The 25,962-nt window shown below is 55.9% G+C and overlaps 6 pseudogenes; all 6 read right to left on the reverse strand.

Annotated features, from left to right (window-relative positions):
- Positions 1 to 2,126: 2,126 nt before the first annotated feature.
- LOC147350828 (5S ribosomal RNA) lies at positions 2,127 to 2,246 on the reverse strand (annotated as a pseudogene).
- A 3,425-nt stretch (positions 2,247 to 5,671) lies between these two features.
- LOC147350829 (5S ribosomal RNA) lies at positions 5,672 to 5,791 on the reverse strand (annotated as a pseudogene).
- Positions 5,792 to 9,216: 3,425 nt separating this feature from the next.
- Positions 9,217 to 9,336, reverse strand: LOC147350830 (5S ribosomal RNA; annotated as a pseudogene).
- A 3,429-nt stretch (positions 9,337 to 12,765) lies between these two features.
- LOC147350831 (5S ribosomal RNA) lies at positions 12,766 to 12,885 on the reverse strand (annotated as a pseudogene).
- A 3,441-nt stretch (positions 12,886 to 16,326) lies between these two features.
- LOC147350832 (5S ribosomal RNA) lies at positions 16,327 to 16,446 on the reverse strand (annotated as a pseudogene).
- A 6,989-nt stretch (positions 16,447 to 23,435) lies between these two features.
- On the reverse strand, positions 23,436 to 23,555 carry LOC147350833 (5S ribosomal RNA; annotated as a pseudogene).
- Between the last annotated feature and the right edge of the window lie 2,407 nt (positions 23,556 to 25,962).

The following is a 25,962-nucleotide window of genomic DNA, read 5'->3' on the forward strand; positions in this document are numbered from 1 at the left end:
GCAATTGACGGTTTTGAAAGAAACATGTGCAGGTGAAGCTCTCTTCCTTTTTGAGAGATGGTTAAATGCAAAATCTTGATTCAACACATATGACTTTTGTGCACTTTATTTCAAATCTCCATGACAAAACCCTAAGGCGTCCAGGAAGAAAGGAGTAGAGGGGCAGACACAAAGAGCAACCTTTCCCCTTGGTGCCATCGCAACCAGCTGCTTAGTTCCTTCATCTCAAGGACTATCATCTGGGCTTCTCTGGTTTGTCTGATTCTTGTTTCGGGGACCGTTTCTCGTCACAAGGCTGTCAACAGTGGGGGTGGGTGGTGTGTGTGGGGGGGGGGAGGGGGGGAGCCCTTCTTTCCACTCCACATGAGACCCAGTGGACAATCCAGGCCCTGCCCACTGCATTGAGTGTGCAGCAACAATATCAACGGTAATGCCGGTGAACAAGGCGTATTCCTGGAATCCACTCCGTTGGCTACTGACTGTGTGTGCTGGTGGTCTGGAACCTAGACCTGGAAGCTTTCTGGATGATTGCAAATGACACCAAAGTCTGAGGACGATGGAAGATCTTCACATTTCTGCAAGAGCCACACACCTCCAGAAGGAACCACAAGACTTGCCTGAAATGGTCAATGTATAAGTATTGGACTCAACGTTGGAAGGTCTCCACCTTTGCTATGGAAGTCAAACGATCTTTCTTTGAAATGAAAATGGAGCCTACTGAACGTTCACATGCTTCTAGAGCATTTGAAAAGCCCTAACTTGTAGAAATCTGCTGTACGAGTTCCTTGAAAGCAAGACCCTCTATGTATGGATATGTCTTCATGCCTTAGATTGTGCCTCGAATATAGTGTACCCATCAACCCAGGAAAGGAAAGAATTGAATCGCCAAATATACAAAGAGATCAAAAGTGCCGAGCCAAGTGACCCCTTGAGGCTTCCAAGAGCTTTTCTGTCTTTCACACACTAAGTAAATACTGAGCACCTACGATGAGCTAGGAGGCATGTAATAAGTTTCAGGGAATAGAAGGCGGAGAGAAGAAGACACAGAGTTCCTGCTTTCACTGAGACGACTCTAATGATACATCACAGGCAGATCCTTTGAGAACCTATAGAGGGGCCTCTTCCCTCACCACAAAACCTGGGTGTCAGGGAAGGCTTTCCAGAGGCACCATTTCGTTGAGGTCCATAGGTTGAACCTAGGTAAACCAGGGTTGAGATGCAGGAAGAATTTCAGGCAGGGAAAATAGCATCTTGGAAGGCTATGTGACCAGGGACACTTAGGACATTCCAGAAACGAAAAATGCCCTATGGGATGGAAGCCAAAGAGTGCAGAGGGCATTCCAGGCAAAAGACATCAGAGAAGAACGTGAGGAGCAAGCCTGAAGGGAAGTGGTCGTATCTTCAATATGCTGGGAAAATACGAGAGCCGTTGGAGCAGGGAGGTGACAGCATTGCATCTGCATTTCCAAAAGGTCATCTTGCTCCACGTCACTAATGATTGGAGAGGCTCAACTCCAAACTCCAAGGAGGGACCACTTCACATGAGTCCGACTGGGCCTCACTGCGATGTCTGTCAATAACCGATGCTGGAGAAGATGTGGAGCAAAGGGAACTCTCCTCCACGGTGAGTAGGAATGGGCGTGGGTAGAGCCGGTATGGAAAAGAATATGGAGGTTCCCGAAGGAACTAAAAGTGGAAGTAGCCTATGGTCCAGCAGTCCGACTCCCAGGCATAGATCCACCCACGGTATAAGTGAACAAGTTAGATGCCCCGTTTGGGCACATCTATCTGTGCGTGCGCGCGCACATGCGCATGCGCGATGGCCTCGAGGCAGGGGGTGGGGCGGGGGCCGGGGCTCTGGCTGGAGTCGGTGCAAGCCCCGGGATTGCCTGAGGCAAGCCAAAGGAGCCCCAGGTGGAGACGGGACTGCCGGTCGTCGGGTGTCCTGGAAGCCGAATGCGAATGCGGAGGGGCTCGCGGGCCGCGCGGAGGCAACCCAGGTCTGCAGCGGGAGTCGGGGCCCCGGCCACCCGCTCCCCGCGGCCCGGGAGGGGCTGGGGCTGCGGGGGGGATCCAAGAATCGGGACGCGCGGCGGGGGCTAAAGGACCTCTTCTGGTAGGCAAAAAGCCTCGAGCACCCGGGATTCCCAGGTGGTCTCCCATCCAAGATACTAACCAGGCCCGACCCTGCTTAGCTTCCGAGATCAGACGAGATCCGGCGCCTTCAGGCTGATACGGCCTGAGACGGTGGCGGTTGGCTCGGGGCGCCCTAAGAGCCTTGCGCTTCGCCTCCCTTTCGCTCTGCCCTGCAGGTCGGGCCAACGGGCCGCACCTCTCGTCGCGGGGCATGCTGTACTTGAGCCGCACGACCCGCGACCCGACTCCAGCCTGCTGACGCCGGCCCGCCCCCCCCGCCCCCACCCCCCGAACACCGCCAACACCAGACCAGCAAGCACCTGGCCGGGCCCGGGGGCCCGAGGGGCTTCCAGGACCCCCCATTGACCGGGAGGGCGTGCGTGCGTGCGTGCGCGCAGGGCCTGGGGGCTGGGCTGAGGGGTGCGGAGGTCTCGGCGCCCTCCCACCCGCGGCCACTCCAGACCCGGCCGCGCTCGCTGAGCTGGGCCTCCCCCCGATCCCATTCGCTGCTCAGGCCCGCGCGGCCCCGGAGGTGTCGGTCTTCGGCGCCCGCCGCCTCCCAACCCCCGCGGCCCAGGGGCCTCTGAACCTCCTGCGGGCCTAGACGCAGCGAAACTTGAGCGCCCAACTTGCCCGGCACCTGTCCGGTGCCCAAACCCACCAGAAGCCAGGGAGGCGCGGTCGACTGGAGCGCCTCAGCCCCTCCCCTTCGCACTACCGAGGCCCCCCCTTTGCCCCCACGCCAAGCCCTCGACCTTCCTGAGAGAGCAGACGAGCCACAGGCAGGCACACAGACAGACACACAGACACTCGCACGCACCCACGCCAAGGGAGACAGCTGGCCTGCGCAAGCTCCTCAGCCAGAGCCAGAGCGCCTGGGAGAGGCCGGGGCCAGACGAACGGGCCGGCGGCTGGCTGTCAGGAGATACAGAGGCAGAAATACATGAAGATTCCGAGACAGACTCCAAGACGGCAAGAGGAGATACACACACACACACACACACACACTTGAGTGTGGTCTTTGGAAATACTTGTGTTCGTAGTTGCTGGGTTGAGCCCAACTTTAATACAACCCATGGACTGCGGCCCATCAGGCTCCTCTGTCCGTGGCATTTCCCAGGCGAGGATACTGGGAGTGGGTTGCCATTTCCTTCTCCGGCGGGATCTTCCCGACCCAGGGATCAAACCCCAGTCTCCTGCGCGCGGATGCCTTGCCATCTGAACCAGGACATTGCTAATTCCCTAGGCAAAATACAAAGAATAGAGCTCGTGTTCTACTAAATGGAAAGATGATTTCAAAAACAGAAGCTGTCCTTTGTTGGTATCTTTGAATCTTTATGTAGTTTTCGTGGATTTTTACTGTTAAGGCTAACTGAACAAGGCAAGAGAGAAACCCCAGAATTGAAAAGCAATTGACGGTTTTGAAAGAAACATGTGCAGGTGAAGCTCTCTTCCTTTTTGAGAGATGGTTAAATGCAAAATCTTGATTCAACACATATGACTTTTGTGCACTTTATTTCAAATCTCCATGACAAAACCCTAAGGCGTCCAGGAAGAAAGGAGTAGAGGGGCAGACACAAAGAGCAACCTTTCCCCTTGGTGCCATCGCAACCAGCTGCTTAGTTCCTTCATCTCAAGGACTATCATCTGGGCTTCTCTGGTTTGTCTGATTCTTGTTTCGGGGACCGTTTCTCGTCACAAGGCTGTCAACAGTGGGGGTGGGTGGTGTGTGTGTGGGGGGGGGAGGGGGGGAGCCCTTCTTTCCACTCCACATGAGACCCAGTGGACAATCCAGGCCCTGCCCACTGCATTGAGTGTGCAGCAACAATATCAACGGTAATGCCGGTGAACAAGGCGTATTCCTGGAATCCACTCCGTTGGCTACTGACTGTGTGTGCTGGTGGTCTGGAACCTAGACCTGGAAGCTTTCTGGATGATTGCAAATGACACCAAAGTCTGAGGACGATGGAAGATCTTCACATTTCTGCAAGAGCCACACACCTCCAGAAGGAACCACAAGACTTGCCTGAAATGGTCAAGGTATAAGTATTGGACTCAACGTTGGAAGGTCTCCACCTTTGCTATGGAAGTCAAACGATCTTTCTTTGAAATGAAAATGGAGCCTACTGAACGTTCACATGCTTCTAGAGCATTTGAAAAGCCCTAACTTGTAGAAATCTGCTGTACGAGTTCCTTGAAAGCAAGACCCTCTATGTATGGATATGTCTTCATGCCTTAGATTGTGCCTCGAATATAGTGTACCCATCAACCCAGGAAAGGAAAGAATTGAATCGCCAAATATACAAAGAGATCAAAAGTGCCGAGCCAAGTGACCCCTTGAGGCTTCCAAGAGCTTTTCTGTCTTTCACACACTAAGTAAATACTGAGCACCTACGATGAGCTAGGAGGCATGTAATAAGTTTCAGGGAATAGAAGGCGGAGAGAAGAAGACACAGAGTTCCTGCTTTCACTGAGACGACTCTAATGATACATCACAGGCAGATCCTTTGAGAACCTATAGAGGGGCCTCTTCCCTCACCACAAAACCTGGGTGTCAGGGAAGGCTTTCCAGAGGCACCATTTCGTTGAGGTCCATAGGTTGAACCTAGGTAAACCAGGGTTGAGATGCAGGAAGAATTTCAGGCAGGGAAAATAGCATCTTGGAAGGCTATGTGACCAGGGACACTTAGGACATTCCAGAAACGAAAAATGCCCTATGGCATGGAAGCCAAAGAGTGCAGAGGGCATTCCAGGCAAAAGACATCAGAGAAGAACGTGAGGAGCAAGCCTGAAGGGAAGTGGTCGTATCTTCAATATGCTGGGAAAATACGAGAGCCGTTGGAGCAGGGAGGTGACAGCATTGCATCTGCATTTCCAAAAGGTCATCTTGCTCCACGTCACTAATGATTGGAGAGGCTCAACTCCAAACTCCAAGGAGGGACCACTTCACATGAGTCCGACTGGGCCTCACTGCGATGTCTGTCAATAACCGATGCTGGAGAAGATGTGGAGCAAAGGGAACTCTCCTCCACGGTGAGTAGGAATGGGCGTGGGTAGAGCCGGTATGGAAAAGAATATGGAGGTTCCCGAAGGAACTAAAAGTGGAAGTAGCCTATGGTCCAGCAGTCCGACTCCCAGGCATAGATCCACCCACGGTATAAGTGAACAAGTTAGATGCCCCGTTTGGGCACATCTATCTGTGCGTGCGCGCGCACATGCGCATGCGCGATGGCCTCGAGGCAGGGGGTGGGGCGGGGGCCGGGGCTCTGGCTGGAGTCGGTGCAAGCCCCGGGATTGCCTGAGGCAAGCCAAAGGAGCCCCAGGTGGAGACGGGACTGCCGGTCGTCGGGTGTCCTGGAAGCCGAATGCGAATGCGGAGGGGCTCGCGGGCCGCGCGGAGGCAACCCAGGTCTGCAGCGGGAGTCGGGGCCCCGGCCACCCGCTCCCCGCGGCCCGGGAGGGGCTGGGGCTGCGGGGGGGATCCAAGAATCGGGACGCGCGGCGGGGGCTAAAGGACCTCTTCTGGTAGGCAAAAAGCCTCGAGCACCCGGGATTCCCAGGTGGTCTCCCATCCAAGATACTAACCAGGCCCGACCCTGCTTAGCTTCCGAGATCAGACGAGATCCGGCGCCTTCAGGCTGATACGGCCTGAGACGGTGGCGGTTGGGTCGGGGCGCCCTAAGAGCCTTGCGCTTCGCCTCCCTTTCGCTCTGCCCTGCAGGTCGGGCCAACGGGCCGCACCTCTCGTCGCGGGGCATGCTGTACTTGAGCCGCACGACCCGCGACCCGACTCCAGCCTGCTGACGCCGGCCCGCCCCCCCCGCCCCCACCCCCCGAACACCGCCAACACCAGACCAGCAAGCACCTGGCCGGGCCCGGGGGCCCGAGGGGCTTCCAGGACCCCCCATTGACCGGGAGGGCGTGCGTGCGTGCGTGCGCGCAGGGCCTGGGGGCTGGGCTGAGGGGTGCGGAGGTCTCGGCGCCCTCCCACCCGCGGCCACTCCAGACCCGGCCGCGCTCGCTGAGCTGGGCCTCCCCCCGATCCCATTCGCTGCTCAGGCCCGCGCGGCCCCGGAGGTGTCGGTCTTCGGCGCCCGCCGCCTCCCAACCCCCGCGGCCCAGGGGCCTCTGAACCTCCTGCGGGCCTAGACGCAGCGAAACTTGAGCGCCCAACTTGCCCGGCACCTGTCCGGTGCCCAAACCCACCAGAAGCCAGGGAGGCGCGGTCGACTGGAGCGCCTCAGCCCCTCCCCTTCGCACTACCGAGGCCCCCCCTTTGCCCCCACGCCAAGCCCTCGACCTTCCTGAGAGAGCAGACGAGCCACAGGCAGGCACACAGAAAGACACACAGACACTCGCACGCACCCACGCCAAGGGAGACAGCTGGCCTGCGCAAGCTCCTCAGCCAGAGCCAGAGCGCCTGGGAGAGGCCGGGGCCAGACGAACGGGCCGGCGGCTGGCTGTCAGGAGATACAGAGGCAGAAATACATGAAGATTCCGAGACAGACTCCAAGACGGCAAGAGGAGATACACACACACACACACACACACACTTGAGTGTGGTCTTTGGAAATACTTGTGTTCGTAGTTGCTGGGTTGAGCCCAACTTTAATACAACCCATGGACTGCGGCCCATCAGGCTCCTCTGTCCGTGGCATTTCCCAGGCGAGGATACTGGGAGTGGGTTGCCATTTCCTTCTCCGGCGGGATCTTCCCGACCCAGGGATCAAACCCCAGTCTCCTGCGCGCGGATGCCTTGCCATCTGAACCAGGACATTGCTAATTCCCTAGGCAAAATACAAAGAATAGAGCTCGTGTTCTACTAAATGGAAAGATGATTTCAAAAACAGAAGCTGTCCTTTGTTGGTATCTTTGAATCTTTATGTAGTTTTCGTGGATTTTTACTGTTAAGGCTAACTGAACAAGGCAAGAGAGAAACCCCAGAATTGAAAAGCAATTGACGGTTTTGAAAGAAACATGTGCAGGTGAAGCTCTCTTCCTTTTTGAGAGATGGTTAAATGCAAAATCTTGATTCAACACATATGACTTTTGTGCACTTTATTTCAAATCTCCATGACAAAACCCTAAGGCGTCCAGGAAGAAAGGAGTAGAGGGGCAGACACAAAGAGCAACCTTTCCCCTTGGTGCCATCGCAACCAGCTGCTTAGTTCCTTCATCTCAAGGACTATCATCTGGGCTTCTCTGGTTTGTCTGATTCTTGTTTCGGGGACCGTTTCTCGTCACAAGGCTGTCAACAGTGGGGGTGGGTGGTGTGTGTGTGGGGGGGGGAGGGGGGGAGCCCTTCTTTCCACTCCACATGAGACCCAGTGGACAATCCAGGCCCTGCCCACTGCATTGAGTGTGCAGCAACAATATCAACGGTAATGCCGGTGAACAAGGCGTATTCCTGGAATCCACTCCGTTGGCTACTGACTGTGTGTGCTGGTGGTCTGGAACCTAGACCTGGAAGCTTTCTGGATGATTGCAAATGACACCAAAGTCTGAGGACGATGGAAGATCTTCACATTTCTGCAAGAGCCACACACCTCCAGAAGGAACCACAAGACTTGCCTGAAATGGTCAAGGTATAAGTATTGGACTCAACGTTGGAAGGTCTCCACCTTTGCTATGGAAGTCAAACGATCTTTCTTTGAAATGAAAATGGAGCCTACTGAACGTTCACATGCTTCTAGAGCATTTGAAAAGCCCTAACTTGTAGAAATCTGCTGTACGAGTTCCTTGAAAGCAAGACCCTCTATGTATGGATATGTCTTCATGCCTTAGATTGTGCCTCGAATATAGTGTACCCATCAACCCAGGAAAGGAAAGAATTGAATCGCCAAATATACAAAGAGATCAAAAGTGCCGAGCCAAGTGACCCCTTGAGGCTTCCAAGAGCTTTTCTGTCTTTCACACACTAAGTAAATACTGAGCACCTACGATGAGCTAGGAGGCATGTAATAAGTTTCAGGGAATAGAAGGCGGAGAGAAGAAGACACAGAGTTCCTGCTTTCACTGAGACGACTCTAATGATACATCACAGGCAGATCCTTTGAGAACCTATAGAGGGGCCTCTTCCCTCACCACAAAACCTGGGTGTCAGGGAAGGCTTTCCAGAGGCACCATTTCGTTGAGGTCCATAGGTTGAACCTAGGTAAACCAGGGTTGAGATGCAGGAAGAATTTCAGGCAGGGAAAATAGCATCTTGGAAGGCTATGTGACCAGGGACACTTAGGACATTCCAGAAACGAAAAATGCCCTATGGCATGGAAGCCAAAGAGTGCAGAGGGCATTCCAGGCAAAAGACATCAGAGAAGAACGTGAGGAGCAAGCCTGAAGGGAAGTGGTCGTATCTTCAATATGCTGGGAAAATACGAGAGCCGTTGGAGCAGGGAGGTGACAGCATTGCATCTGCATTTCCAAAAGGTCATCTTGCTCCACGTCACTAATGATTGGAGAGGCTCAACTCCAAACTCCAAGGAGGGACCACTTCACATGAGTCCGACTGGGCCTCACTGCGATGTCTGTCAATAACCGATGCTGGAGAAGATGTGGAGCAAAGGGAACTCTCCTCCACGGTGAGTAGGAATGGGCGTGGGTAGAGCCGGTATGGAAAAGAATATGGAGGTTCCCGAAGGAACTAAAAGTGGAAGTAGCCTATGGTCCAGCAGTCCGACTCCCAGGCATAGATCCACCCACGGTATAAGTGAACAAGTTAGATGCCCCGTTTGGGCACATCTATCTGTGCGTGCGCGCGCACATGCGCATGCGCGATGGCCTCGAGGCAGGGGGTGGGGCGGGGGCCGGGGCTCTGGCTGGAGTCGGTGCAAGCCCCGGGATTGCCTGAGGCAAGCCAAAGGAGCCCCAGGTGGAGACGGGACTGCCGGTCGTCGGGTGTCCTGGAAGCCGAATGCGAATGCGGAGGGGCTCGCGGGCCGCGCGGAGGCAACCCAGGTCTGCAGCGGGAGTCGGGGCCCCGGCCACCCGCTCCCCGCGGCCCGGGAGGGGCTGGGGCTGCGGGGGGGATCCAAGAATCGGGACGCGCGGCGGGGGCTAAAGGACCTCTTCTGGTAGGCAAAAAGCCTCGAGCACCCGGGATTCCCAGGTGGTCTCCCATCCAAGATACTAACCAGGCCCGACCCTGCTTAGCTTCCGAGATCAGACGAGATCCGGCGCCTTCAGGCTGATACGGCCTGAGACGGTGGCGGTTGGCTCGGGGCGCCCTAAGAGCCTTGCGCTTCGCCTCCCTTTCGCTCTGCCCTGCAGGTCGGGCCAACGGGCCGCACCTCTCGTCGCGGGGCATGCTGTACTTGAGCCGCACGACCCGCGACCCGACTCCAGCCTGCTGACGCCGGCCCGCCCCCCCCGCCCCCACCCCCCGAACACCGCCAACACCAGACCAGCAAGCACCTGGCCGGGCCCGGGGGCCCGAGGGGCTTCCAGGACCCCCCATTGACCGGGAGGGCGTGCGTGCGTGCGTGCGCGCAGGGCCTGGGGGCTGGGCTGAGGGGTGCGGAGGTCTCGGCGCCCTCCCACCCGCGGCCACTCCAGACCCGGCCGCGCTCGCTGAGCTGGGCCTCCCCCCGATCCCATTCGCTGCTCAGGCCCGCGCGGCCCCGGAGGTGTCGGTCTTCGGCGCCCGCCGCCTCCCAACCCCCGCGGCCCAGGGGCCTCTGAACCTCCTGCGGGCCTAGACGCAGCGAAACTTGAGCGCCCAACTTGCCCGGCACCTGTCCGGTGCCCAAACCCACCAGAAGCCAGGGAGGCGCGGTCGACTGGAGCGCCTCAGCCCCTCCCCTTCGCACTACCGAGGCCCCCCCTTTGCCCCCACGCCAAGCCCTCGACCTTCCTGAGAGAGCAGACGAGCCACAGGCAGGCACACAGACAGACACACAGACACTCGCACGCACCCACGCCAAGGGAGACAGCTGGCCTGCGCAAGCTCCTCAGCCAGAGCCAGAGCGCCTGGGAGAGGCCGGGGCCAGACGAACGGGCCGGCGGCTGGCTGTCAGGAGATACAGAGGCAGAAATACATGAAGATTCCGAGACAGACTCCAAGACGGCAAGAGGAGATACACACACACACACACACACACACACACTTGAGTGTGGTCTTTGGAAATACTTGTGTTCGTAGTTGCTGGGTTGAGCCCAACTTTAATACAACCCATGGACTGCGGCCCATCAGGCTCCTCTGTCCGTGGCATTTCCCAGGCGAGGATACTGGGAGTGGGTTGCCATTTCCTTCTCCGGCGGGATCTTCCCGACCCAGGGATCAAACCCCAGTCTCCTGCGCGCGGATGCCTTGCCATCTGAACCAGGACATTGCTAATTCCCTAGGCAAAATACAAAGAATAGAGCTCGTGTTCTACTAAATGGAAAGATGATTTCAAAAACAGAAGCTGTCCTTTGTTGGTATCTTTGAATCTTTATGTAGTTTTCGTGGATTTTTACTGTTAAGGCTAACTGAACAAGGCAAGAGAGAAACCCCAGAATTGAAAAGCAATTGACGGTTTTGAAAGAAACATGTGCAGGTGAAGCTCTCTTCCTTTTTGAGAGATGGTTAAATGCAAAATCTTGATTCAACACATATGACTTTTGTGCACTTTATTTCAAATCTCCATGACAAAACCCTAAGGCGTCCAGGAAGAAAGGAGTAGAGGGGCAGACACAAAGAGCAACCTTTCCCCTTGGTGCCATCGCAACCAGCTGCTTAGTTCCTTCATCTCAAGGACTATCATCTGGGCTTCTCTGGTTTGTCTGATTCTTGTTTCGGGGACCGTTTCTCGTCACAAGGCTGTCAACAGTGGGGGTGGGTGGTGTGTGTGTGGGGGGGGGAGGGGGGGAGCCCTTCTTTCCACTCCACATGAGACCCAGTGGACAATCCAGGCCCTGCCCACTGCATTGAGTGTGCAGCAACAATATCAACGGTAATGCCGGTGAACAAGGCGTATTCCTGGAATCCACTCCGTTGGCTACTGACTGTGTGTGCTGGTGGTCTGGAACCTAGACCTGGAAGCTTTCTGGATGATTGCAAATGACACCAAAGTCTGAGGACGATGGAAGATCTTCACATTTCTGCAAGAGCCACACACCTCCAGAAGGAACCACAAGACTTGCCTGAAATGGTCAAGGTATAAGTATTGGACTCAACGTTGGAAGGTCTCCACCTTTGCTATGGAAGTCAAACGATCTTTCTTTGAAATGAAAATGGAGCCTACTGAACGTTCACATGCTTCTAGAGCATTTGAAAAGCCCTAACTTGTAGAAATCTGCTGTACGAGTTCCTTGAAAGCAAGACCCTCTATGTATGGATATGTCTTCATGCCTTAGATTGTGCCTCGAATATAGTGTACCCATCAACCCAGGAAAGGAAAGAATTGAATCGCCAAATATACAAAGAGATCAAAAGTGCCGAGCCAAGTGACCCCTTGAGGCTTCCAAGAGCTTTTCTGTCTTTCACACACTAAGTAAATACTGAGCACCTACGATGAGCTAGGAGGCATGTAATAAGTTTCAGGGAATAGAAGGCGGAGAGAAGAAGACACAGAGTTCCTGCTTTCACTGAGACGACTCTAATGATACATCACAGGCAGATCCTTTGAGAACCTATAGAGGGGCCTCTTCCCTCACCACAAAACCTGGGTGTCAGGGAAGGCTTTCCAGAGGCACCATTTCGTTGAGGTCCATAGGTTGAACCTAGGTAAACCAGGGTTGAGATGCAGGAAGAATTTCAGGCAGGGAAAATAGCATCTTGGAAGGCTATGTGACCAGGGACACTTAGGACATTCCAGAAACGAAAAATGCCCTATGGCATGGAAGCCAAAGAGTGCAGAGGGCATTCCAGGCAAAAGACATCAGAGAAGAACGTGAGGAGCAAGCCTGAAGGGAAGTGGTCGTATCTTCAATATGCTGGGAAAATACGAGAGCCGTTGGAGCAGGGAGGTGACAGCATTGCATCTGCATTTCCAAAAGGTCATCTTGCTCCACGTCACTAATGATTGGAGAGGCTCAACTCCAAACTCCAAGGAGGGACCACTTCACATGAGTCCGACTGGGCCTCACTGCGATGTCTGTCAATAACCGATGCTGGAGAAGATGTGGAGCAAAGGGAACTCTCCTCCACGGTGAGTAGGAATGGGCGTGGGTAGAGCCGGTATGGAAAAGAATATGGAGGTTCCCGAAGGAACTAAAAGTGGAAGTAGCCTATGGTCCAGCAGTCCGACTCCCAGGCATAGATCCACCCACGGTATAAGTGAACAAGATAGATGCCCCGTTTGGGCACATCTATTTGTGCGTGCGCGCGCACATGCGCATGCGCGATGGCCTCGAGGCAGGGGGTGGGGCGGGGGCCGGGGCTCTGGCTGGAGTCGGTGCAAGCCCCGGGATTGCCTGAGGCAAGCCAAAGGAGCCCCAGGTGGAGACGGGACTGCCGGTCGTCGGGTGTCCTGGAAGCCGAATGCGAATGCGGAGGGGCTCGCGGGCCGCGCGGAGGCAACCCAGGTCTGCAGCGGGAGTCGGGGCCCCGGCCACCCGCTCCCCGCGGCCCGGGAGGGGCTGGGGCTGCGGGGGGGATCCAAGAATCGGGACGCGCGGCGGGGGCTAAAGGACCTCTTCTGGTAGGCAAAAAGCCTCGAGCGCCCGGGATTCCCAGGTGGTCTCCCATCCAAGATACTAACCAGGCCCGACCCTGCTTAGCTTCCGAGATCAGACGAGATCCGGCGCCTTCAGGCTGATACGGCCTGAGACGGTGGCGGTTGGCTCGGGGCGCCCTAAGAGCCTTGCGCTTCGCCTCCCTTTCGCTCTGCCCTGCAGGTCGGGCCAACGGGCCGCACCTCTCGTCGCGGGGCATGCTGTACTTGAGCCGCACGACCCGCGACCGGACTCCAGCCTGCTGACGCCAGCCCGCCCCCCCCCCCACCCCCCGAACACCGCCAACACCAGACCAGCAAGCGCCTGGCCGGGCCCGGGGGCCCGAGGGGCTTCCAGGACCCCCCATTGACCGGGAGGGCGTGCGTGCATGCGTGCGCGCAGGGCCTGGGGGCTGGGCTGAGGGGTGCGGAGGTCTCGGCGCCCTCCCACCCGCGGCCACTCCAGACCCGGCCGCGCTCGCTGAGCCGGGCCTCCCCCCCGATCCCATTCGCTGCTCAGGCCCGCGCGGCCCCGGAGGTGTCGGTCTTCGGCGCCCGCCGCCTCCCAACCCCCGCGACCCAGGGGCCTCTGAACCTCCTGCGGGCCTAGACGCAGCGAAACTTGAGCGCCCAACTTGCCCGGCACCTGTCCGGTGCCCAAACCCACCAGAAGCCAGGGAGGCGCGGTCGACCGGAGCGCCTCAGCCCCTCCCCTTCGCACTACCGAGGCCCCCCCTTTGCCCCCACGCCAAGCCCTCGACCTTCCTGAGAGAGCAGACGAGCCACAGGCAGGCACACAGACAGACACACAGACACTCGCACGCACCCACGCCAAGGGAGACAGCTGGCCTGCGCAAGCTCCTCAGCCAGAGCCAGAGCGCCTGGGAGAGGCCGGGGCCAGACGAACGGGCCGGCGGCTGGCTGTCAGGAGATACAGAGGCAGAAATACATGAAGATTCCGAGACAGACTCCAAGACGGCAAGAGGAGATACACACACACACACACACACACACACACACACACACACACACTTGAGTGTGGTCTTTGGAAATACTTGTGTTCGTAGTTGCTGGGTTGAGCCCAACTTTAATACAACCCATGGACTGCGGCCCATCAGGCTCCTCTGTCCGTGGCATTTCCCAGGCGAGGATACTGGGAGTGGGTTGCCATTTCCTTCTCCGGCGGGATCTTCCCGACCCAGGGATCAAACCCCAGTCTCCTGCGCGCGGATGCCTTGCCATCTGAACCAGGACATTGCTAATTCCCTAGGCAAAATACAAAGAATAGAGCTCGTGTTCTACTAAATGGAAAGATGATTTCAAAAACAGAAGCTGTCCTTTGTTGGTATCTTTGAATCTTTATGTAGTTTTCGTGGATTTTTACTGTTAAGGCTAACTGAACAAGGCAAGAGAGAAACCCCAGAATTGAAAAGCAATTGACGGTTTTGAAAGAAACATGTGCAGGTGAAGCTCTCTTCCTTTTTGAGAGATGGTTAAATGCAAAATCTTGATTCAACACATATGACTTTTGTGCACTTTATTTCAAATCTCCATGACAAAACCCTAAGGCGTCCAGGAAGAAAGGAGTAGAGGGGCAGACACAAAGAGCAACCTTTCCCCTTGGTGCCATCGCAACCAGCTGCTTAGTTCCTTCATCTCAAGGACTATCATCTGGGCTTCTCTGGTTTGTCTGATTCTTGTTTCGGGGACCGTTTCTCGTCACAAGGCTGTCAACAGTGGGGGTGGGTGGTGTGTGTGGGGGGGGGGGAGGGGGGGAGCCCTTCTTTCCACTCCACATGAGACCCAGTGGACAATCCAGGCCCTGCCCACTGCATTGAGTGTGCAGCAACAATATCAACGGTAATGCCGGTGAACAAGGCGTATTCCTGGAATCCACTCCGTTGGCTACTGACTGTGTGTGCTGGTGGTCTGGAACCTAGACCTGGAAGCTTTCTGGATGATTGCAAATGACACCAAAGTCTGAGGACGATGGAAGATCTTCACATTTCTGCAAGAGCCACACACCTCCAGAAGGAACCACAAGACTTGCCTGAAATGGTCAAGGTATAAGTATTGGACTCAACGTTGGAAGGTCTCCACCTTTGCTATGGAAGTCAAACGATCTTTCTTTGAAATGAAAATGGAGCCTACTGAACGTTCACATGCTTCTAGAGCATTTGAAAAGCCCTAACTTGTAGAAATCTGCTGTACGAGTTCCTTGAAAGCAAGACCCTCTATGTATGGATATGTCTTCATGCCTTAGATTGTGCCTCGAATATAGTGTACCCATCAACCCAGGAAAGGAAAGAATTGAATCGCCAAATATACAAAGAGATCAAAAGTGCCGAGCCAAGTGACCCCTTGAGGCTTCCAAGAGCTTTTCTGTCTTTCACACACTAAGTAAATACTGAGCACCTACGATGAGCTAGGAGGCATGTAATAAGTTTCAGGGAATAGAAGGCGGAGAGAAGAAGACACAGAGTTCCTGCTTTCACTGAGACGACTCTAATGATACATCACAGGCAGATCCTTTGAGAACCTATAGAGGGGCCTCTTCCCTCACCACAAAACCTGGGTGTCAGGGAAGGCTTTCCAGAGGCACCATTTCGTTGAGGTCCATAGGTTGAACCTAGGTAAACCAGGGTTGAGATGCAGGAAGAATTTCAGGCAGGGAAAATAGCATCTTGGAAGGCTATGTGACCAGGGACACTTAGGACATTCCAGAAACGAAAAATGCCCTATGGGATGGAAGCCAAAGAGTGCAGAGGGCATTCCAGGCAAAAGACATCAGAGAAGAACGTGAGGAGCAAGCCTGAAGGGAAGTGGTCGTATCTTCAATATGCTGGGAAAATACGAGAGCCGTTGGAGCAGGGAGGTGACAGCATTGCATCTGCATTTCCAAAAGGTCATCTTGCTCCACGTCACTAATGATTGGAGAGGCTCAACTCCAAACTCCAAGGAGGGACCACTTCACATGAGTCCGACTGGGCCTCACTGCGATGTCTGTCAATAACCGATGCTGGAGAAGATGTGGAGCAAAGGGAACTCTCCTCCACGGTGAGTAGGAATGGGCGTGGGTAGAGCCGGTATGGAAAAGAATATGGAGGTTCCCGAAGGAACTAAAAGTGGAAGTAGCCTATGGTCCAGCAGTCCGACTCCCAGGCATAGATCCACCCACGGTATAAGTGAACAAGTTAGATGCCCCGTTTGGGCACATCTATCTGTGCGTGCGCGCGCACATGCGCATGCGCGATGGCCTCGAGGCAGGGGGTGGGGCGGGGGCCGGGGCTCTGGCTGGAGTCGGTGCAAGCCCCGGGATTGCCTGAGGCAAGCCAAAGGAGCCCCAGGTGGAGACGGGACTGCCGGTCGTCGGGTGTCCTGGAAGCCGAATGCGAATGCGGAGGGGCTCGCGGGCCGCGCGGAGGCAACCCAGGTCTGCAGCGGGAGTCGGGGCCCCGGCCACCCGCTCCCCGCGGCCCGGGAGGGGCTGGGGCTGCGGGGGGGATCCAAGAATCGGGACGCGCGGCGGGGGCTAAAGGACCTCTTCTGGTAGGCAAAAAGCCTCGAGCACCCGGGATTCCCAGGTGGTCTCCCATCCAAGATACTAACCAGGCCCGACCCTGCTTAGCTTCCGAGATCAGACGAGATCCGGCGCCTTCAGGCTGATACGGCCTGAGACGGTGGCGGTTGGCTCGGGGCGCCCTAAGAGCCTTGCGCTTCGCCTCCCTTTCGCTCTGCCCTGCAGGTCGGGCCAACGGGCCGCACCTCTCGTCGCGGGGCATGCTGTACTTGAGCCGCACGACCCGCGACCGTACTCCAGCCTGCTGACGCCAGCCCGCCCCCCCCCCACCCCCCGAACACCGACAACACCAGACCAGCAAGCGCCGGGCCGGGCCCGGGGGCCCGAGGGGCTTCCAGGACCCCCCATTGACCGGGAGGGCGTGCGTGCATGCGTGCGCGCAGGGCCTGGGGGCTGGGCTGAGGGGTGCGGAGGTCTCGGCGCCCTCCCACCCGCGGCCACTCCAGACCCGGCCGCGCTCGCTGAGCCGGGCCTCCCCCCGATCCCATTCGCTGCTCAGGCCCGCGCGGCCCCGGAGGTGTCGGTCTTCGGCGCCCGCCGCCTCCCAACCCCCGCGACCCAGGGGCCTCTGAACCTCCTGCGGGCCTAGACGCAGCGAAACTTGAGCGCCCAACTTGCCCGGCACCTGTCCGGTGCCCAAACCCACCAGAAGCCAGGGAGGCGCGGTCGACCGGAGCGCCTCAGCCCCTCCCCTTCGCACTACCGAGGCCCCCCCTTTGCCCCCACGCCAAGCCCTCGACCTTCCTGAGAGAGCAGACGAGCCACAGGCAGGCACACAGACAGACACACAGACACTCGCACGCACCCACGCCAAGGGAGACAGCTGGCCTGCGCAAGCTCCTCAGCCAGAGCCAGAGCGCCTGGGAGAGGCCGGGGCCAGACGAACGGGCCGGCGGCTGGCTGTCAGGAGATACAGAGGCAGAAATACATGAAGATTCCGAGACAGACTCCAAGACGGCAAGAGGAGATACACACACACACACACACACACACACTTGAGTGTGGTCTTTGGAAATACTTGTGTTCGTAGTTGCTGGGTTGAGCCCAACTTTAATACAACCCATGGACTGCGGCCCATCAGGCTCCTCTGTCCGTGGCATTTCCCAGGCGAGGATACTGGGAGTGGGTTGCCATTTCCTTCTCCGGCGGGATCTTCCCGACCCAGGGATCAAACCCCAGTCTCCTGCGCGCGGATGCCTTGCCATCTGAACCAGGACATTGCTAATTCCCTAGGCAAAATACAAAGAATAGAGCTCGTGTTCTACTAAATGGAAAGATGATTTCAAAAACAGAAGCTGTCCTTTGTTGGTATCTTTGAATCTTTATGTAGTTTTCGTGGATTTTTACTGTTAAGGCTAACTGAACAAGGCAAGAGAGAAACCCCAGAATTGAAAAGCAATAGACGGTTTTGAAAGAAACATGTGCAGGTGAAGCTCTCTTCCTTTTTGAGAGATGGTTAAATGCAAAATCTTGATTCAACACATATGACTTTTGTGCACTTTATTTCAAATCTCCATGACAAAACCCTAAGGCGTCCAGGAAGAAAGGAGTAGAGGGGCAGACACAAAGAGCAACCTTTCCCCTTGGTGCCATCGCAACCAGCTGCTTAGTTCCTTCATCTCAAGGACTATCATCTGGGCTTCTCTGGTTTGTCTGATTCTTGTTTTGGGGACCGTTTCTCGTTACAAGGCTGTCAACAGTGGGGGTGGGTGGTGTGTGTGTGTGGGGGGGAGGGGGGGAGCCCTTCTTTCCATTCCACATGAGACCCAGTGGACAATCCAGGCCCTGCCCACTGCATTGAGTGTGCAGCAACAATATCAACGGTAATGCCGGTGAACAATGCGTATTCCTGGAATCCACTCCGTTGGCTACTGACTGTGTGTGCTGGTGGTCTGGAACCTAGACCTGGAAGCTTTCTGGATGATTGCAAATGACACCAAAGTCTGAGGACGATGGAAGATCTTCACATTTCTGCAAGAGCCACACACCTCCAGAAGGAACTACAAGACTTGCCTGAAATGGTCAAGGTATAAGTATTGGACTCAACGTTGGAAGGTCTCCACCTTTGCTATGGAAGTCAGATGATCTTTCTTTGAAATGAAAATGGAGCCTACTGAACGTTCACATTCTTCTAGAGCATTTGAAAAGCCCTAACTTGTAGAAATCTGCTGTACGAGTTCCTTGAAAGCAAGACCCTCTATGTATGGATATGTCTTCATGCCTTAGATTGTGCCTCGAATATAGTGTACCCATCAACCCAGGAAAGGAAAGAATTGAATCGCCAAATATACAAAGAGATCAAAAGTGCCGAGCCAAGTGACCCCTTGAGGCTTCCAAGAGCTTTTCTGTCTTTCACACACTAAGTAAATACTGAGCACCTACGATGAGCTAGGAGGCATGTAATAAGTTTCAGGGAATAGAAGGCGGAGAGAAGAAGACACAGAGTTCCTGCTTTCACTGAGACGACTCTAATGATACATCACAGGCAGATCCTTTGAGAACCTATAGAGGGGCCTCTTCCCTCACCACAAAACCTGGGTGTCAGGGAAGGCTTTCCAGAGGCACCATTTCGTTGAGGTCCATAGGTTGAACCTAGGTAAACCAGGGTTGAGATGCAGGAAGAATTTCAGGCAGGGAAAATAGCATCTTGGAAGGCTATGTGACCAGGGACACTTAGGACATTCAAGAAACGAAAAATGCCCTATGGCATGGAAGCCAAAGAGTGCAGAGGGCATTCCAGGCAAAAGACATCAGAGAAGAACGTGAGGAGCAAGCCTGAAGGGAAGTGGTCGTATCTTCAATATGCTGGGAAAATACGAGAGCCGTTGGAGCAGGGAGGTGACAGCATTGCATCTGCATTTCCAAAAGGTCATCTTGCTCCACGTCACTAATGATTGGAGAGGCTCAACTCCAAACTCCAAGGAGGGACCACTTCACATGAGTCCGACTGGGCCTCACTGCGATGTCTGTCAATAACCGATGCTGGAGAAGATGTGGAGCAAAGGGAACTCTCCTCCACGGTGAGTAGGAATGGGCGTGGGTAGAGCCGGTATGGAAAAGAATATGGAGGTTCCCGAAGGAACTAAAAGTGGAAGTAGCCTATGGTCCAGCAGTCCGACTCCCAGGCATAGATCCACCCACGGTATAAGTGAACAAGTTAGATGCCCCGTTTGGGCACATCTATCTGTGCGTGCGCGCGCACATGCGCATGCGCGATGGCCTCGAGGCAGGGGGTGGGGCGGGGGCCGGGGCTCTGGCTGGAGTCGGTGCAAGCCCCGGGATTGCCTGAGGCAAGCCAAAGGAGCCCCAGGTGGAGACGGGACTGCCGGTCGTCGGGTGTCCTGGAAGCCGAATGCGAATGCGGAGGGGCTCGCGGGCCGCGCGGAGGCAACCCAGGTCTGCAGCGGGAGTCGGGGCCCCGGCCAGCCGCTCCCCGCGGCCCGGGAGGGGCTGGGGCTGCGGGGGGGATCCAAGAATCGGGACGCGCGGCGGGGGCTAAAGGACCTCTTCTGGTAGGCAAAAAGCCTCGAGCACCCGGGATTCCCAGGTGGTCTCCCATCCAAGATCCTAACCAGGCCCGACCCTGCTTAGCTTCCGAGATCAGACGAGATCCGGCGCCTTCAGGCTGATACGGCCTGAGACGGTGGCGGTTGGCTCGGGGCGCCCTAAGAGCCTTGCGCTTCGCCTCCCTTTCGCTCTGCCCTGCAGGTCGGGCCAACGGGCCGCACCTCTCGTCGCGGGGCATGCTGTACTTGAGCCGCACGACCCGCGACCGTACTCCAGCCTGCTGACGCCAGCCCGCCCCCCCCCCCCACCCCCCGAACACCGCCAACACCAGACCAGCAAGCGCCTGGCCGGGCCCGGGGGCCCGAGGGGCTTCCAGGACCCCCCATTGACCGGGAGGGCGTGCGTGCATGCGTGCGCGCAGGGCCTGGGGGCTGGGCTGAGGGGTGCGGAGGTCTCGGCGCCCTCCCACCCGCGGCCACTCCAGACCCGGCCGCGCTCGCTGAGCCGGGCCTCCCCCCGATCCCATTCGCTGCTCAGGCCCGCGCGGCCCCGGAGGTGTCGGTCTTCGGCGCCCGCCGCCTCCCAACCCCCGCGACCCAGGGGCCTCTGAACCTCCTGCGGGCCTAGACGCAGCGAAACTTGAGCGCCCAACTTGCCCGGCACCTGTCCGGTGCCCAAACCCACCAGAAGCCAGGGAGGCGCGGTCGACCGGAGCGCCTCAGCCCCTCCCCTTCGCACTACCGAGGCCCCCCCTTTGCCCCCACGCCAAGCCCTCGACCTTCCTGAGAGAGCAGACGAGCCACAGGCAGGCACACAGACAGACACACAGACACTCGCACGCACCCACGCCAAGGGAGACAGCTGGCCTGCGCAAGCTCCTCAGCCAGAGCCAGAGCGCCTGGGAGAGGCCGGGGCCAGACGAACGGGCCGGCGGCTGGCTGTCAGGAGATACAGAGGCAGAAATACATGAAGATTCCGAGACAGACTCCAAGACGGCAAGAGGAGATACACACACACACACACACACACACACACACACACACACACACACACACTTGAGTGTGGTCTTTGGAAATACTTGTGTTCGTAGTTGCTGGGTTGAGCCCAACTTTAATACAACCCATGGACTGCGGCCCATCAGGCTCCTCTGTCCGTGGCATTTCCCAGGCGAGGATACTGGGAGTGGGTTGCCATTTCCTTCTCCGGCGGGATCTTCCCGACCCAGGGATCAAACCCCAGTCTCCTGCGCGCGGATGCCTTGCCATCTGAACCAGGACATTGCTAATTCCCTAGGCAAAATACAAAGAATAGAGCTCGTGTTCTACTAAATGGAAAGATGATTTCAAAAACAGAAGCTGTCCTTTGTTGGTATCTTTGAATCTTTATGTAGTTTTCGTGGATTTTTACTGTTAAGGCTAACTGAACAAGGCAAGAGAGAAACCCCAGAATTGAAAAGCAATTGACGGTTTTGAAAGAAACATGTGCAGGTGAAGCTCTCTTCCTTTTTGAGAGATGGTTAAATGCAAAATCTTGATTCAACACATATGACTTTTGTGCACTTTATTTCAAATCTCCATGACAAAACCCTAAGGCGTCCAGGAAGAAAGGAGTAGAGGGGCAGACACAAAGAGCAACCTTTCCCCTTGGTGCCATCGCAACCAGCTGCTTAGTTCCTTCATCTCAAGGACTATCATCTGGGCTTCTCTGGTTTGTCTGATTCTTGTTTCGGGGACCGTTTCTCGTCACAAGGCTGTCAACAGTGGGGGTGGGTGGTGTGTGTGGGGGGGGGGAGGGGGGGAGCCCTTCTTTCCACTCCACATGAGACCCAGTGGACAATCCAGGCCCTGCCCACTGCATTGAGTGTGCAGCAACAATATCAACGGTAATGCCGGTGAACAAGGCGTATTCCTGGAATCCACTCCGTTGGCTACTGACTGTGTGTGCTGGTGGTCTGGAACCTAGACCTGGAAGCTTTCTGGATGATTGCAAATGACACCAAAGTCTGAGGACGATGGAAGATCTTCACATTTCTGCAAGAGCCACACACCTCCAGAAGGAACCACAAGACTTGCCTGAAATGGTCAAGGTATAAGTATTGGACTCAACGTTGGAAGGTCTCCACCTTTGCTATGGAAGTCAAACGATCTTTCTTTGAAATGAAAATGGAGCCTACTGAACGTTCACATGCTTCTAGAGCATTTGAAAAGCCCTAACTTGTAGAAATCTGCTGTACGAGTTCCTTGAAAGCAAGACCCTCTATGTATGGATATGTCTTCATGCCTTAGATTGTGCCTCGAATATAGTGTACCCATCAACCCAGGAAAGGAAAGAATTGAATCGCCAAATATACAAAGAGATCAAAAGTGCCGAGCCAAGTGACCCCTTGAGGCTTCCAAGAGCTTTTCTGTCTTTCACACACTAAGTAAATACTGAGCACCTACGATGAGCTAGGAGGCATGTAATAAGTTTCAGGGAATAGAAGGCGGAGAGAAGAAGACACAGAGTTCCTGCTTTCACTGAGACGACTCTAATGATACATCACAGGCAGATCCTTTGAGAACCTATAGAGGGGCCTCTTCCCTCACCACAAAACCTGGGTGTCAGGGAAGGCTTTCCAGAGGCACCATTTCGTTGAGGTCCATAGGTTGAACCTAGGTAAACCAGGGTTGAGATGCAGGAAGAATTTCAGGCAGGGAAAATAGCATCTTGGAAGGCTATGTGACCAGGGACACTTAGGACATTCCAGAAACGAAAAATGCCCTATGGCATGGAAGCCAAAGAGTGCAGAGGGCATTCCAGGCAAAAGACATCAGAGAAGAACGTGAGGAGCAAGCCTGAAGGGAAGTGGTCGTATCTTCAATATGCTGGGAAAATACGAGAGCCGTTGGAGCAGGGAGGTGACAGCATTGCATCTGCATTTCCAAAAGGTCATCTTGCTCCACGTCACTAATGATTGGAGAGGCTCAACTCCAAACTCCAAGGAGGGACCACTTCACATGAGTCCGACTGGGCCTCACTGCGATGTCTGTCAATAACCGATGCTGGAGAAGATGTGGAGCAAAGGGAACTCTCCTCCACGGTGAGTAGGAATGGGCGTGGGTAGAGCCGGTATGGAAAAGAATATGGAGGTTCCCGAAGGAACTAAAAGTGGAAGTAGCCTATGGTCCAGCAGTCCGACTCCCAGGCATAGATCCACCCACGGTATAAGTGAACAAGTTAGATGCCCCGTTTGGGCACATCTATCTGTGCGTGCGCGCGCACATGCGCATGCGCGATGGCCTCGAGGCAGGGGGTGGGGCGGGGGCCGGGGCTCTGGCTGGAGTCGGTGCAAGCCCCGGGATTGCCTGAGGCAAGCCAAAGGAGCCCCAGGTGGAGACGGGACTGCCGGTCGTCGGGTGTCCTGGAAGCCGAATGCGAATGCGGAGGGGCTCGCGGGCCGCGCGGAGGCAACCCAGGTCTGCAGCGGGAGTCGGGGCCCCGGCCACCCGCTCCCCGCGGCCCGGGAGGGGCTGGGGCTGCGGGGGGGATCCAAGAATCGGGACGCGCGGCGGGGGCTAAAGGACCTCTTCTGGTAGGCAAAAAGCCTCGAGCACCCGGGATTCCCAGGTGGTCTCCCATCCAAGATACTAACCAGGCCCGACCCTGCTTAGCTTCCGAGATCAGACGAGATCCGGCGCCTTCAGGCTGATACGGCCTGAGACGGTGGCGGTTGGCTCGGGGCGCCCTAAGAGCCTTGCGCTTCGCCTCCCTTTCGCTCTGCCCTGCAGGTCGGGCCAACGGGCCGCACCTCTCGTCGCGGGGCATGCTGTACTTGAGCCGCACGACCCGCGACCCGACTCCAGCCTGCTGACGCCGGCCCGCCCCCCCCGCCCCCACCCCCCGAACACCGCCAACACCAGACCAGCAAGCACCTGGCCGGGCCCGGGGGCCCGAGGGGCTTCCAGGACCCCCCATTGACCGGGAGGGCGTGCGTGCGTGCGTGCGCGCAGGGCCTGGGGGCTGGGCTGAGGGGTGCGGAGGTCTCGGCGCCCTCCCACCCGCGGCCACTCCAGACCCGGCCGCGCTCGCTGAGCTGGGCCTCCCCCCGATCCCATTCGCTGCTCAGGCCCGCGCGGCCCCGGAGGTGTCGGTCTTCGGCGCCCGCCGCCTCCCAACCCCCGCGGCCCAGGGGCCTCTGAACCTCCTGCGGGCCTAGACGCAGCGAAACTTGAGCGCCCAACTTGCCCGGCACCTGTCCGGTGCCCAAACCCACCAGAAGCCAGGGAGGCGCGGTCGACTGGAGCGCCTCAGCCCCTCCCCTTCGCACTACCGAGGCCCCCCCTTTGCCCCCACGCCAAGCCCTCGACCTTCCTGAGAGAGCAGACGAGCCACAGGCAGGCACACAGACAGACACACAGACACTCGCACGCACCCACGCCAAGGGAGACAGCTGGCCTGCGCAAGCTCCTCAGCCAGAGCCAGAGCGCCTGGGAGAGGCCGGGGCCAGACGAACGGGCCGGCGGCTGGCTGTCAGGAGATACAGAGGCAGAAATACATGAAGATTCCGAGACAGACTCCAAGACGGCAAGAGGAGATACACACACACACACACACACACACTTGAGTGTGGTCTTTGGAAATACTTGTGTTCGTAGTTGCTGGGTTGAGCCCAACTTTAATACAACCCATGGACTGCGGCCCATCAGGCTCCTCTGTCCGTGGCATTTCCCAGGCGAGGATACTGGGAGTGGGTTGCCATTTCCTTCTCCGGCGGGATCTTCCCGACCCAGGGATCAAACCCCAGTCTCCTGCGCGCGGATGCCTTGCCATCTGAACCAGGACATTGCTAATTCCCTAGGCAAAATACAAAGAATAGAGCTCGTGTTCTACTAAATGGAAAGATGATTTCAAAAACAGAAGCTGTCCTTTGTTGGTATCTTTGAATCTTTATGTAGTTTTCGTGGATTTTTACTGTTAAGGCTAACTGAACAAGGCAAGAGAGAAACCCCAGAATTGAAAAGCAATTGACGGTTTTGAAAGAAACATGTGCAGGTGAAGCTCTCTTCCTTTTTGAGAGATGGTTAAATGCAAAATCTTGATTCAACACATATGACTTTTGTGCACTTTATTTCAAATCTCCATGACAAAACCCTAAGGCGTCCAGGAAGAAAGGAGTAGAGGGGCAGACACAAAGAGCAACCTTTCCCCTTGGTGCCATCGCAACCAGCTGCTTAGTTCCTTCATCTCAAGGACTATCATCTGGGCTTCTCTGGTTTGTCTGATTCTTGTTTCGGGGACCGTTTCTCGTCACAAGGCTGTCAACAGTGGGGGTGGGTGGTGTGTGTGTGGGGGGGGGAGGGGGGGAGCCCTTCTTTCCACTCCACATGAGACCCAGTGGACAATCCAGGCCCTGCCCACTGCATTGAGTGTGCAGCAACAATATCAACGGTAATGCCGGTGAACAAGGCGTATTCCTGGAATCCACTCCGTTGGCTACTGACTGTGTGTGCTGGTGGTCTGGAACCTAGACCTGGAAGCTTTCTGGATGATTGCAAATGACACCAAAGTCTGAGGACGATGGAAGATCTTCACATTTCTGCAAGAGCCACACACCTCCAGAAGGAACCACAAGACTTGCCTGAAATGGTCAAGGTATAAGTATTGGACTCAACGTTGGAAGGTCTCCACCTTTGCTATGGAAGTCAAACGATCTTTCTTTGAAATGAAAATGGAGCCTACTGAACGTTCACATGCTTCTAGAGCATTTGAAAAGCCCTAACTTGTAGAAATCTGCTGTACGAGTTCCTTGAAAGCAAGACCCTCTATGTATGGATATGTCTTCATGCCTTAGATTGTGCCTCGAATATAGTGTACCCATCAACCCAGGAAAGGAAAGAATTGAATCGCCAAATATACAAAGAGATCAAAAGTGCCGAGCCAAGTGACCCCTTGAGGCTTCCAAGAGCTTTTCTGTCTTTCACACACTAAGTAAATACTGAGCACCTACGATGAGCTAGGAGGCATGTAATAAGTTTCAGGGAATAGAAGGCGGAGAGAAGAAGACACAGAGTTCCTGCTTTCACTGAGACGACTCTAATGATACATCACAGGCAGATCCTTTGAGAACCT

Source organism: Bos grunniens, chromosome 20 (genome assembly GCF_055505025.1).
Source record: "Bos grunniens cultivar Pamir isolate PY7600 chromosome 20, Bosgru_T2T1.0, whole genome shotgun sequence".
NCBI classification, from domain to species: Eukaryota; Metazoa; Chordata; class Mammalia; order Artiodactyla; family Bovidae; genus Bos; species Bos grunniens.